We start from the raw sequence: 14,672 nt of genomic DNA, 5'->3' as shown, positions 1-14,672 counted from the left end.
TATGAGCAGAGGACGTCCTTTCTGATGAGGCTTAGACAATTTGAAATGCAGATGCTACTAGATGCCAAGCCACTGCTATGTCCCTGCCATATTCTGGCTCTGCCTAATCTCCCGGAGATAGGGTTGTGATATATTTAGAGATTTCTTGATAAGGAACTTGGCCTTATATTAAATACTTGTCTATATATCTGGAGTTGATTCAAAGACAATTAGTTCTGTCTGAGTCCAGAGAGATGCTTGTTTAAACAGCCCCATTTAATGGGTGTTCACTTTCTACACAAGATACTTCGATCTAGGTGAGGTCAGTAAGTGTGGCTGCTGTCTTGAAATAGTAGCCCCAAGGACGTCAAGGACATCCATAAAATATCTGGACCTTTATAGAAAATTGGCTTTACTTGCCTCTCCAATGCCATTTTATTTACGGCAAACATCTTAAGACAGGCTTCGCCATTACTTGGAAAGAAGTTCACTTTTCTCTGAGAGTGCAGTCCTAGCTATGAGATATCTCTTAGTGTTCTACTCTGTCTTCTCTGGATCAGACCATCAATTCCCAGGACAGAATTAAGTTATAATAGCTTTTTCCATGCTTTCACTCAGAGCACTCCATCCCCTGAAAAAAAAAATTGTCACCCCTGATATTTTGTTCTCTGCCCAGCACTACACTCTAGAAACCAAGTAAGAGGTAACATGTGACTCTTCCTATACTACATGTACACTGACTGACCCTGACACAAGAAAAAGAGTTCTCTGTATCTGTTCCAGAAAGCTAAGTAATTCAGTGGTGTTTGTTTCTGTGTGTTACTATGTTGCCCATCTACCCTGCATTTCACTTGTCCTTGCCCTTATCTTTTCCATCAGAAACACAGCTTGTCTGATTCCTCCATCTCTTGTTTTTCTTTCTCAAGATTGCTTTGGCTATTTGGGGTCTTTTCAAAATATACTACAAAGCTACAGTAATCAAGACAGTATGGTACTGGCACAAAAACAGAAATATAGATCAATGGTACAGGATAGAAAGCCCAGAGATAGACCCACACACCTATGGTCACTTAATTTATGACAAAGGAGACAAGAACACACAATAGAGGAAAGACAGCCTTTTCAATAAATGGTGCTGGGAAAACTGGACAGCTACATGTAAAAGAATGAAATTAGAACACTCCCTAACACCATACACAAAAATAAACTCCAGATGGATTAAAGACCTAAATGTAAGACCAGACACTATAAAACTCTTAGAGGAAAACATAGGAAGAACACTCTTTGACATAAATCACAGCAAGATCTTTTTTGACCCACCTCCTAGAGTAATGGAAATAAAAACAAAAATAAACAAAACATAAAAGCTTTTGCACAGCAAAGGAAACTATAAACAAGGCAAAAAGACAACCCTCAGAATGGGAGAAAATATTTGCAAACAAAGCAACGGACAAAGGATTAATCTCCAAAATATACAAACAGCTCATGGAGCTCAATATCAAAAAAACAAAAAACCCAACCAAAAAATGGGCAGAAGACATAAATAGACATCTCTTCAAGGAGGACATACAGATGGCCAAGGGGCACATGAAAGGATGTTCAACATTACTAATTATTAGAGAAATGTAAATTAAAACTACAGTGAGGTATCACTTCACACTGGTCAGAATGGCTATCATCAAAAAATCTATAAATAATAAATGCTAGAGAGGTAGTGGAGAAAAGGGAACCCTCTTGAACTTTTGGTGGAAATGTAAATTGATACATCCACTGTGGAGAACAATATGGATGTTCCTTAAAAAACTAAAAGTAGAACTACCATATGGCCCAGCAATCCCACTACTGGGCATATACCCTGAGAAAACCATAATTCAAAAAGAGTCATGTACCACAATGTTCATTGCAGCTCTATTTACAATAGCCAGGACGTGGAAGCAACTTAACTGTCCATCAACAGAGGAATGGATAAAGAAGATGTGGTACATATAAACAATGGAATATTACTCAGCCATAAAAAAGAACAAAAATAATGCCATTTGCAGCAACATGGATGGAATTAGAGATTGTCATACTGAGTGAAGTAAGTCAGACAGAGAAATACAAATATCATATGATATCACTTATATGTAGAATCTAAAAAAAAGGTACAAAAGAACTTATTTACAAAACAGAAGTAGAGTCATGGATGTAGAAAACAAACTTATGGTTACCAGGGGATAAGGGGGGGAGGGATAAACTGGGAGATTGGGACTGACATCCTAAATGCCCACTGACAGATGAATGGATAAAAAAGATGTAATACATATATACAATGGAATATTACTCAGCCATATAAAGGAACAAAATTGGATCATTTATAGAGATGTAGATGGACCTAGAGTCTGTCATACAGAGTGAAGTAAGTCAGAAAGAGAAAAACAAATACCGTATATTAACGCATATATGTGAAATCTAGAAAAATTGTACAGATGAACCTATTTCTAGAGCAGGAATAGAGACGCAGACATAGAAAATGGACATGTCGACACAGGGATTAAGGGGAGGGTGGGACGAATTTGGAGATTAGGATTGACATATATACACTACCATGCATAAAATAGGTAGCTAGTGGGAACCTGCTATAAAGCACGGGAAGCTCAGCTCTGTGCTCTATGATGACCTAGATGGGTGGGATAGGGAGAGAGTTGGGAGGGAGCTCCAAGAGGGAGGGGATATATATATACATATAGCTGATTCACTTCATTGTACAGCAGAAACTAACATAACATTGTAAAGCAATTATACTCCAATAAAAAAATTAAAAAAAAGAAACACAGCTTGTCAAGGCTCATAAGCCCCCTTGACTTTGCCCCAGTGATGAGAAAGGGAGAGTTAGAAATTCACATCAGGTTGTCCTGAGTTCTAGTACTGAGAACCTGCTGAATGCTAGGAGTGCACATCAAAAGAATATACCTGGGAACCAGCTCACTTTCTCTGCCCGTGCCAGAGCGCCAGCCAACTTTTTTCAGGAAAAGCCTGGGGAAACTTGGTCCTTTATTTTCAACAGAAGGAGACTGGAAATTGGGTCAGACCTAGTATGATCACTATAAAGCTTAATGCCAGTTCATCCATCTTGGACTCTCTCCTAGTATGGTGACTGGTTTTTCCAGTGCATCTCCAAGTAACAAACTCCCCTGGCTCAGGCTCAGGCTCAGGACCCCCATTCCAGTGAGCTCTGAATTTAGTGCTGACAGGATACAGCCTAGTTGTCTCCATTCTCTCTCGCTCTCTCTCTTAATCTCAGCTGTATCCTAGAGGGCTGGAATACAGTATTTGGTAAAGTAGTAGGTGATGATACCTAGAAAGTTAGAAAAACTCTCATCTAAATCTGATTGTTGTAGGATCTTGAACAAGTTAATTCCCCTCTATATCTGTTTCCTCATTGTAAAATGGAGATAGTTTGCAGAGCAGGGATTAACTTGATTGTCTAATATTTCTTATCTATCCTGAAAATCTGTGTCTTTTGTAAGTATGTTTTGACCGTTTGAATTTAATGTAATTATTGATATGTTTGGATTTCGGTTTACTATTTTATTATTTGCTTTCTGTTTGTTTCCTCTGTTTTGCATTTTGGTTTTCCCTTTTCTGACTTCTTTTGGACTCTTTGGTGGTTTCTCTAAGGATTACAATATAAATATTTTAACTTATTACAGTTTATTTGCAATTAATATTTTACCACTTTGCATGGAATGTAGAAACCTTACCACTATAGAGATTCCTTTAGCCTCTCCCTTTATATTATGGTTTTCTACATATACCAAAATCCCTATCAGACAACGTTATAATTTCTGCTTACAACTCGCAAACATATTTTAAAGAATGCAAGAATAGAATAATCATTTTGGGTACATTTACCCAAATGTTTGCCATTTTGTTGTTCTTTCTTCATTTCTAATGTTCTGGATTTCCTTCTGATATTATTTTCCTTCAGTCTAAAGAACTTCCTTTAACAATGTATTTAGAGCAGGTCTGCTGGCAATGGATTCCCTAGTTTTCCTTCATCTGAAAGCGTTTTTTATTTCATCTGTACTCCTGAAGCATATGTTCATTGGATATAGCATTTTGGGTTGACGGTTCTTTTCTTTAAAGCTGTAATGTCACTACTTTCTGGCCTCTATGGTTGTTCTCCTATTGAGAATGCATCATTTTTCTCTGGGTGTTTTTAGGAATTTTTTTCTTTCTCTTTAATTTTTAACAGTTTGATTATGATGTGTCTGGAAGTGGATTTGTTTGTGTTTATCCTATTTGGAATTCACTGAGCTTCTTGAATCTGTAGGTATAGTTCTTTTGTCAAATTTGGGACATTTTCAGCCATTATTTCTTCAAATACTTTTCCTGCACTACACTTTTTCTCTTCTCCTTCTGAGGCTCCAATGACATAAATGCTGGATTTTTTTGTTATGATCCCACAGATCTCTAAGGCTCTTTTTACTTTTCCAATCTTTTTTTCTCTCTCTCTCTCTCTGATGTTCAGATTGAATCACTTTTATTGGGTTATCCTCAAGCTCATTGATTATTTCCTCTGTCACCTCTATTCTGCTACTGAGCTGGCCAATGGAGGTTTTGTTTTTGTTTATGGTTACTCTGTTTATAAGTCTAAAATTTCCATTTGGTTCTTGTTTATATCTTCTATTTATTTGGCACAATTTCTATTTTTCCTTTTGTTTCAAGAATCAGATAATTCCAACATCTTTGTCATCTCACCAATGGTATTTTGATTGTCTTTTCCCATGCAAGTTGAGATTTTCCTGGTAGTTCATATGCCAAGTAGTTTTTAAATTGTATCTTGTACATTTTGAATATTATATCATATATGAGACTCTGGGTCTACTTTCACTCCTATGGAGAATACTGACATTTCTATTTTTATAGGTAGTCAAACTGATTAGATTTAGACCTTAAGTTTCAACCAGCTTCCTGAATTCTTGGTTCCAATACCAGTAAACTTTTCAAAACATTCACATGCTATTTGGATCTGCCCAGTGTATATGCCACTTACTGGCCAGTCTTGGACATGAACAGTGATGTATCTGTTCAGTTCTCAAAGTCTTTTGTATGCTAAATAGTATCAGATCCATATGTGCACAGTTTGGGAATGAGTCCAATGCTTATAAACGATTATTTGAGATTGATTTCCTGAGTTCCTTCCTCTCCATAGCCTCTCCATACTTTCTGGCTCTTTGGGACTCTAATATTTCATCCTTCATTTAGAAAGTTGGGATTTTAGTTATCTTGCTCTGCAGTGCACTTCTGAAGTATGCCCACCTCTCCAGTTAAACAATGGAAGGACACACAAGACAAAAAACAACAATGGTTGGTCCCACTTTCTTGGAACTACAGCTCCTCTGCTGAAGGTAGAGGAAGACTCTCCCGCTCAGAGCTTTGGGTTCTGTGGGCTTCCTTTATACCACATGATTGTTTAGGAACTGGGCCTTGGTAGAACAGAAAAAAGAGAGAAGACTTCGAGTGTTTCCATATTCTCTCTAAAAATGTGCATTCACTTTCCTGCTCCTTGAGCCAGTACTATAGGGCTTCTCCTGAGCTCTCTCTGTCCATTCCTTTGTGCCCACTGCAGTGTTGGTTGGGGGACATTGGAGAAAAAAAATGGTAAAGTCACCACTGATTCATCAGTAAATCAGAGACATCTTCTCCAATTTACCTACTATTTTTCAGAGTCCTCAAAGAGCTTTTCTATGCATCCTGTCCAGGTTTTATTCAATACAAAACACAAAGTGACTGGTACTTAACTCCATTATATCTAGACTGGACCTCTGATAGTCTTAAAAACTCCAAAAATTTAATGATGCTTATTTATATGTGAATTATCCTATCTCATCAGTTTACTGAAAGTCTTCCCCTTTCCCCTCAAAGTCCATGCACCAAATAAAAGTGTAAAATCCAGGAGAAATGAAAATCAAAGATTAAATATTTCAATACTCTACCAATCCTGTATGATTTGAAGAAGAATGAAATGTCCCCATCCAACCCAGTTGCTACCTGAATATAAAATGTGATATTGTATGACTTTCAAAATATGATTTTTGAAATAATATTTTTAAAAGTAAGAAGATAGCTAATTTCAGCCTTTCTGTTTAGCCCACTGATTCAGGTTTAGTAATTTGGGGGAAAAATGGTTTTTAATTCAACATTTTTAAAGATCATCATGGGGCCCTCCTACAAGCCTTTGGAGGCTTAGTGCTTCGGAAGAAATATAAAAGCTGACCACCTATAGAAAATGCATAGAGTCAAACATCTGGCCTCCTTTTCTCCAGCAAAATATACAGTGTGGCTTAGAGTAAGTGGGCCCTGAGGGGTACATCTGCAGTGATTGCCATTCACAGTACATTTCTTCTGTAAATCAATAACCTTCATTATACTTGATTATGTCAGAGCCATAGTGACTAAGGAAGACTCAAAAAATTGGAAAAAATATTACTTCCCTGATATCTACATAGTAATTACAAAATACAAAATGCCAGTAAAAACACATATGCACTATATCATTCTTGACAGATCCTCTAAAGAAAATATTACTTTATTAATCAAGGCTCAGTTCCCATATTGAGCTCATGTGAGACAGTTTTTAAAAGTTAGTAAAGTTTTCTGGACTCTAAGCGTTCATCTGGTTTTCAAGAAAAACATAGTGTAGGTAAATAATATGATTTCTCTCAGAGAGAAGCATGTTACATTTGTACCTTTAGATGTAATTTGATTATTCAACTTTTACACTATTTTATTTCTTTGTGTAGCAATCTCTTCTATTGGACTATGAGATCGTTGAAAGCCAGAATGAAGTTTGTTCAGCTATTTGGCACAAAGCAGAATTTAATAAATGTTCTTCAAATGTGCAAAAGATCAATCATAAAATTTCAGTAAGAAGTAACGGGTTTTTTTTAGCTGGCCATATCAAAGAAAAAAATCCTGACAAGATATTTTTTTAAAGAACACTCATGAAAAATTCATTTTCTGCAAAACAATCCTTGCCATTTAACTACAGTATGTGGCAGCACTGTACTATTGCTAGCTTTTTTTCCTCCTTTATTCAAAATTACTTTAGGGGTGGAAAAATTTAAACCAGCATTCTAAGTGGTGTGTGGGAGTCTTCTCTGAGCACATATCTTATTGATATATAATAGGCTATGTGCATATATTTTAACTCCCACATAATCTTCTAACTGCTCTCCTAAAGTCTGTGCAGCATATAATCTAGTTAGATGGTTTCTGCCTGGGATTCTGGTTGAAATCATCTTAGGGATAAATGTAACCTTCTGTAGTGTTCAGATTTGATATAAGGAAAATCCCCCCTTTCGGTCAGCAAAATTTTCACTCTATATGAACCATCAGCATTCTATGGTTACCCAGGAAGCAAATGATTTAGAGCAGCATTGACAATAAATAAATAATGAGACCTGCATATGTAATTTTAAATTTTCTAGTAGCTACAATATGAAGATAAAAAGAAAATGATGAAATTAATTTTTATAATACAATATACATAACCCAATATATCTAAAACATTATAATCTCAACATAGAATCAATATAAGAATTATTAATAAGATATTTACATTTTTTAATGCTATGGCTTCACAATCTGGTGTGTATTTTATACTTACAGCACATCTCAATTCAGACCAGCTGGGAGGGTGGGATGAATTGGGAGATTGAGATTGACATATATACACTACTAGGTATAAAATAGATAACTAATGAGTACTTACTGTATAGCGCAGGGAACTCTACTCAGTGCTCTGTGGTGACCTAAATGGGAAGGAAATCCAAAAAAGAGGGAATATATGTATATATATATAGCTGATTCACTTTTCTGTACAACAGAAACTAACAGAATATTGTAAAGCAATAAAAATTAAAATTAATAAAAATTTGTAAAAGAATTCAGGCCAGCTACATTGCAAGTGTCAGTAGCTACATGTCACTAGTGGTTATCTTATTAGAACTAACATTTAGAAGAAGCAGAATGAAAGGGTGAGAAGAGATCATTGAAATTCTCACCCTGCCTCTTATCTTGTATTTGAATATTTCCATACTATCTATAGACAATTTTCTCTAATCCAAAATGCTTTTCAAGTCCTGCAGTTTCCTACATGGTCAGGCACCACCTTCCTGTTTCTCTGAGCCTCCTGTTGATGCCATTGTCTCTTTTTTTACTCATCTCTTTCCATTACTGGATCCCAGCTTGTGGAATGTGGGATGCTTCCCAATGTTTGTTGCACTCACTGATTTCTCTATGCAAAATATGTTTTATTTTTACCATTCTCAACTCAATAATTATCTCTTTTCTCCACTTTTTGCCCCCACTTTTTTGACTAACCAGTTACTTTCAGGTCTCTAATTAATTTTATCTTTCTCAGGCAAGACTTCCCCAAATCTCCAAGAGCTCTCTGAGAGCAAGGATGGCCCAAAATACTAACTGACGAGTTCATAGCACTTACTATGGAGGGTCCCCTTCTAGTGAAGAAACATATATATATTAGGTGATACAATCAAAAAACTAAATACATAGTTGGTGCTCGATCAGTGCTGCTTGAATGAATGCATAACTGATTAAATGAATGAAGAATGGAAAGATCAGAAAGAGAAAGTGACTTGCTAAAGCTCTCATAGTCAATAAAGGGTAGACCCTGGTCAACTGAGCTCACACAATTTATATATTTAAAGAGATTACATCTAAAAGGAGATGCAGTCACTGCAGTATGGACAGTAAAGTTACAAATACACATTTATTCTGGAACTTTTGGTCATGGTAAGTTTCTCATGTCTAAAGCCATCATGAAGTATAAACTGCTGATAGGAGTGTAGATTGGTGCAGATATTCTGGAAAACAATGTGTCAGTACCTAGACCATACCTATGATCTAGTCAAGCCACCTTTAGGTATGTATCTCAAATTCTAATACAGGTTCATAAGGAGAAAGGGTGTCCATCCCAGGGTTGTTTGTGTTGGCAAAGAATAGAAAAGATTGGTAAGTGGACACAGCAACCATGTCTTCTACCGCCTAACAAATATTGCCTAAGTCTTCCCCAGCATTCCTCCTCCTTAACTCAACTCCCATTACTGCATCATCAATTTTTTTCCAGTGTTTAATACTACTTTGTTAGATGCTCTGGACATAATCATTCAATGAAAAAACTCAAATAGCCACTATCCTAGATGATAGACATATAACGATTGCTGGATATAGTTCCCAAATTCTGGAAGATCCCATTCTAGTGGAGAGTATATAACAAGTGATTTCATCATAAACTAAGATTTATAGGCTTGTTTAAATGATATTCTGATACAGTTATTTAATCATAAGCCATTTTGACTATAAAGTTAAGTTTTCATTTACTGACGTTCAATTCATAGCCAGAGATCAAATATCAAGGAGTTAAGAACAGATGACCAATACCACAGACTCTTAAAATTAGTGCCATTTGTATACAATGTTGTCAAGATGGAGGGGGAAAACATTAAGACACTACCCCACCATTACTGAGAAAAATATCTAATAAAAGTTAAGAACATATCTAAAAATAATGAAAATATATGACAAAGATGAAAAAAGTAACATACGTGTGCCACTAATAATCTGATGTGTTGATCCAAAATAGACAGGCAGTTCTATTTTTAGTTTTTTAAGGATCCTCCGTACTGTTCTCCATAGTGGCTGTATCAATTTACATTCCCACCAACAGTGCAAGAGGGTTCCCTTTTCTCCACACCCTCTCCAGCATTTATTGTTTGTAGGGAGATGCAAGAGGGAAGAGATATGGGGATACATGTATATGTATAGCTGATTTGCTTTGTTATAAAGCAGAAACTAACACACCATTGTAAAGCAATTATACTCCAATAAAGACGTTAAAATAAAAAAATAAAATGCTTAGAAAAATAATAAATAAATAAATAAAATAGACAGGCATTTTGTTTGGATTAGACAGGATTAGTAACTGTTTCAGGGGGAAGTGGCATTTAAATCACAAAGGCAGAATTGATAAGAAAACATCAGGGCCAACATGCACAATAGCCCAGAGGCCAGAATGTATATGGTATCCATGAAAAATAGTAGAGAGTTTACTGGGACTAGGAGAAGATGTGTGAAGGACAGTATTGAGCCTGGAGAGATAAGCTAGAGACAGATCTTGCAAGGACATTAATGAGAGATGGATAACAAAGATCCATGATAGATTTAAAACAGATGATGATAGATTTAATAACAGTAACAAGGACGTAGGGATGTTGCTTAATTTATAACTGATTGACACACCTCATCATAGAATTGATTAAAAAAAGATGCTGGAAATCATGATTGTGTAAACCACACTTAATCATTATGTTATACAGCATTTTGATACTGACTAAAGCCTCCTCTAGGTAATATTACATAGTTGATGTTTGTTGCCATACCTTTTATTCCCTTTTCATGGGAAGAAAGAATGATTAGTGTCCTTCTTGTGTGTCAGTCAAGCTGCTTGAAGTTTCCCTTTTGTAACACCCTTCCTGTGCTCACTGTTCTTGAGATCTCTTGCTCAGTTTCCTCATTCAAACTGTCCATTTAGGTGTTTTTTCTATTCAGGGCCCTGAGGACTGGCTTACAGAGTATTTTAATTTATCTAAGTTAAGATAGGAGAGAATAAAAATGGCTCAGTATGTGGTATTAATCCAGATGAATTGACATTGCCACTCACTGCTCTTGGATAAGTTTCATCTTGCAATTCTGGCTATTTTAGGGGCCATTTGTTTCCAGTTTCCATGGTGAAAATTCAGAAATCTGCTCTCTGGTGAAAACTGATCCTTGGTTATGGATAAATTGAACTATAAGATAGGATTAGTCCAAAAGTGACAAACTGAGAAAGTCAACATATTATATGATTCAAACAATTGTTTTTCTATAACCATGGTGAGTTACTTAATATGGATTCTTGTTATACCGATATAAATGTGAGATCTTGAAATCAATCTTCCTCTCTGATTACTAAATATTGTCATTTATACTAAGTGCTTAGTTAAAATTTCTCCAGAGTTTAGAAAGTAGATTCCATCCAAAATATTTTAGAATCAGAATCTCTCCAGAACATACATTTATTTCACTTGATGACTTTGATACACTAGTGCTTCAAAGAAATTTGGACTCAAAAAGCTTGTGGTTTGTTTGTTTTTTTCTGAGTCAACCTGGCAAAGCTAGAACTACATTTTCTAGGATTCATTTCCTATATGCTTCCAAGTCAGAGTTGACCAAGACCAAAATTTCACAAGATGTGGAAGGCAGAAGTGAAGCAGGAGTCACTTGGCTCTGAAGGTCACTGTGGTTAGATAGACCTTGAGGTGCTGGTGGGTGTCAGTGTGTCCTTCACTGACTCAGGCTTTATGTAATTTCTTTCTGACTGCTGGCACTGATGACCAATTTCAACCCTAGACTCACCACAAGATACAGAGGCAACATCATTTCATAGCCTTTCCCATCAGCTCCCTGTAGTGGTCACACACCAACAGACAGGTTTGACTGGCTTCCCAGATTCCCATGCAAGCCCTAATATTTTCATCATTGCCAGTGCTTCAGGAGGGCTGCTTACTAACTTTATTCTGATCCTACAGCTTCTTCATTCTAAACCTAATTTCTAGCTTATCCCACAGTTGGGTAACATCCAACTTCTCTAATAAAACCTTTTTCCATAGTACTCTTAGTGTTTCTACTTCCTGGATTGAACTCTATCTGATACATTACTTAAGACTCGTTTCATTCTAGCTTTTAGTAAAGAAAAAGCAATAGTTTTTTTCTGAGAACTTTCCTTTTAAACGAATGGAGTCTCTCTTTGACTCATGATCTTTTTGACAGTTTTGGCTTAGAAGAAACTTATTCAGTTCCATGCAAACTTACTTCATCTATGCAGTGTAGGAAAAAAGAAAGAATATTACACACATATCCTATGAAATGTCCTGGAAATTTTCTTCACTAACTAGCTTTGAAATAAAAAAAGTAGAAGGACTTCCATGGCGGCCCAGTGGTTAAGACTTCGCCTTCCAATGCAGGGAGTGCAGGTTCGGTCCCTGGTCAGGGAGCTAAGATCCCACATGCCTCATGGCCAAAAAAATCAAAACATAAAACAGAAGCAGTATAGTAACAAATTCAATAAAGACTTTAGAAAAAAAAAAAAAAGTAGACATTCATATATATCAAGTGCTTAGAAGCAGTCTTTAGTCCTCAAAACAATTTTCCAGCTCATATATAAATCTGTTTATTAAAGGGGATATGCATACATAATGTGTATATAATTAAAATGCATATCTAAAGAGGATAATTTAGAAACTAACTTTAACATAATTTTAAAAGTTAATTTCCTCTAGTGAATTACATGTTTAGCCAAATGGAAGGGCAGATGGGATGACAGCTTTATGAATAGAGTATGTTACACATGTGTAGGACTGGTCTTCATCTTGATATAAAATTTGACCTAAAATAGTTATGATTTGTGAGTTAAGAGAATAACATAAAAGTGAAAATCCACAAAATAAAGAAGGCAGGAAGGCAAGGATGCAGATTGGTACTTTATTTTCACCATTTGTGTCATTTCAGTGGAATATGAGAATTATAATAATACCACCACTACTAATAATAATATCTATCACATGGATAAAATGATCCAGAGGTGAAGAAAGTGTAAGGAAATGGTAAAATTCTATACAAATGACCATCATGATTATGATGATTTCCCCTTTCCTTTTTTCTCTCTTTTTCTTTCTCATATTCATAAGGGGTTTCTTGCTGATATGAGCTAACCTGATAAGATAATCTATAAAACTGCCAGTGGGACTTGCTCTGTTCCCAGGCAACGGATGCTTATTTTAAATATGGTCTTTCAGAAGCCATGATTCATCACTGCTGTCTAAGTCTGAAGTGACATTTAACAATGGAGACCTGTGGGAGCTCTATCTTCCAGTGGCCTAATCAAGTCAATTCAGCAAATAGTAACTAAACACCTACATTGTAATTTCACATTCATTCACTCAGGGGAAGTGTGAGCCATGCCCTCTGCTCAGAACAGACATATAAGTCTTCCTCTCATGGAGTTCCCAGCACTGAAGGGATGACAACTATACTAAAAATTATTTTAATACATAATAGAGTATATATAAAGTGCTATAATAAAAGATATAAACTAGGTGTCAGAAAAGGAGGTGATAACTGAATAAAAGAAACCGGCATTCCAGACAAGAAATGGCACAAGGCTATGAAAATGCAAGATATGGTCAAGGTTTCTGGAAGTGTTGTCTGGTGTTGTTTGATAGTGAATATCCTCGAACCATCTATTACAATGGCAGTTTCCAAACTTCAGTGGTTTAATGATATTCACACCTTTGCTCCTTCCAAACATTTGGCCAAATATTCCAAAATACCATTATTTGCTTTTCATTTAATTAACTCTACATTAATTTTTATTTTTTAGTTAAAATTGTTCTAAGCATTTGAGCTTGATATACTAGTGATACTTTTTCCTAAGAGACCACAGGTGGCCGATTGGATGAATTTATTAATGGTTGCCCACTGAAATGCAGCTGTATTGCAGTGGAAGAACCAATAAACTGTTCTCTAGTTTTGGCTCTGTCACTAGTCAGTATGTATCCGTAATAAATGCTCTATCTCAGCAAATTTCAATACCAGAATGAGTCCAATAATACCTCCTTGCCTTCTTTACATGTTCCAATGAAGTAATGATGTGGAAATGGTTTCGGAATTTCTTTCACTCTTGTATCCACAATAGTCCATTACGGATAAAACAATCAAAGTGTGAGTTTTAGAAAACATAAACCAAATTATATTACTTTCCTGCTGAAAAGTTTCAATAATTTCCTATCTTGGGTTAAAATCTGAATAGCTTATTAGGACTATAGGCGGAGCCCTTGCACATAGTGCAGCCCCTATTTGTTTAGCAGTGTATTGCTAGCACCTAACGCATTTCTTAGTGCATACTATATGCTAATAAGTATGTAATGAGTATATGAATGCATGATAGAATAAATAAGTAAATGAATGAGTTGCCTCTGACTTCCTAGCTAATTAGTGGTGGAGTCAGGGCTGGAAGATAGGTGTGTTGATTCCAAGCCCCTTTATTTCCGTTGTCCCCAAATTGTTCTCACTTGTGAAATTCTCTTCTGTGACCACCATGGGACCTACAGAAAAAGCATTAATTTTTGAGGTGTTTGCCTAAAGTGAAATGTGTGGTCTTTGGCTAAGGATCAAGTTACAACACAGAGTTGACCATGCACTAGGGCTTGCAATCGCAGCTTTTTGGCTTTGTGTGTTTACCAGCTGATCTATGTAGTTCACAGAAGCTGTTCACATATTTTCATTTCATAATGTAGCAATGTGCATTTATCTGCTTCTTATTCATACATTTTGTGAGACACCTCCATTTCAAATTTATTTTGACAAAGTGTGATACCATTCCAGCATTTTATAAATGATAAAGAGCAAAGTGGAAGAGGCATTGACTTCATCATGTAAAGATTAAATAATTCTGATTTTGAGCAATGAATATTGATTGCTTTTTTAAGATGTGTTTGAAGATTCCTTGTCATTGAGCAAAACATTTATCAAGGGTCTCTTGAAATCCATTCAAGTGCAAAGAGAAGGGTAAAGAAACTGTGGTAAAC

Source organism: Eschrichtius robustus, chromosome 6 (assembly GCF_028021215.1).
Source record: "Eschrichtius robustus isolate mEscRob2 chromosome 6, mEscRob2.pri, whole genome shotgun sequence".
NCBI lineage: Eukaryota > Metazoa > Chordata > Mammalia > Artiodactyla > Eschrichtiidae > Eschrichtius > Eschrichtius robustus.
Note: the sequence above shows the minus strand (reverse complement) of the source record.